At 41.2% G+C, this 968-nt stretch overlaps 1 non-coding gene across 1 annotated transcript; it reads right to left on the reverse strand.

The window, feature by feature from the left end:
• Window positions 1-257: 257 nt before the first annotated feature.
• Window positions 258-364, reverse strand: LOC115696096 (small nucleolar RNA R71). Its single transcript, XR_004007694.1, has one exon. It is a non-coding gene; the product is annotated as a small nucleolar RNA R71 (small nucleolar RNA).
• Between the last annotated feature and the right edge of the window lie 604 nt (window positions 365-968).

Below are 968 nucleotides of genomic sequence, written 5' to 3' on the forward strand. Positions count from 1 at the left end.
CTTGTGAGTAGATCTAAGATCCTGGTAAAATAATTCCAACAGATCTTCATCTCCATATTCGCTCATTTTTTGAGGTGAGTGACTCTTTCAAGCTACAAGGAGTAAGTGAAGAGGCTTTAAGATTGAAGTTGTTCCCATTTTCCTTGAGGGACCGGGCTAGAGCTTCGCTTAATACTCTTCCTCCCGATTCGGTGACTAATTGGAATGACTTGGTTGAAAAATTCTTGAGAAAGTACTTTCCTCCAACAAAAAATGCAAAGTTTCGAAGTGAGATCATGTCTTTTTAGCAATTGGAAGATGAGACTACTAGTGACGCAAGGGAAAGATTGAAGGAATTATTGAGGAAGTGCCCACACCATGGTATTCCTCATTGTATCCAACTTGAGACATTTTACAATGGTCTCAATGCCGCTTTTAGGATGGTATTGGATGCTTCGGCTAATGGAGCCATTCTTTCCAAGTCTTACAATGAAGCTTTTGAGATTTTGGAAAGGATAGCTAGCAACAACTATCAATGGTCAACTAATAGAGCTCCTCCAACCCGAAAAGTAACGGGTGTTCTTGAAGTAGATGCTTTGACCGCTCTAACCGCTCAAATGGCCTCAATGACCAACATTTTGAAGAACATGAATATGGGAGGAAGTATACACCCAGACGTTGCCATTGAAAGCGCAGAAATTTTTTATGTGTATTGTGGTGATGGGCATACTTTTGAAAATTGCCCTTCAAATCCAGCTTCGATTTGCTATATCGGTAATCGAAATTTCAACCGCAACAATAATCCATACTCAAACTCCTACAATCCGGCATGGAAGCATCATCCGAACTTTTCATGGGGAGGTTAAGGGGCAAGTTCAAGTGGAGCACAAGCACAAGGAAAACAATCATTTCCACCGCGATTTTCTCAACAACCAAGACCTCAACTACCACACCAACCTCAATGCTCTCAAACTAGTTCTTTGGAGAGC

The sequence above is a fragment of the Cannabis sativa genome, chromosome 6 (genome assembly GCF_029168945.1).
Source record: "Cannabis sativa cultivar Pink pepper isolate KNU-18-1 chromosome 6, ASM2916894v1, whole genome shotgun sequence".
Classification (NCBI taxonomy): Eukaryota; Viridiplantae; Streptophyta; class Magnoliopsida; order Rosales; family Cannabaceae; genus Cannabis; species Cannabis sativa.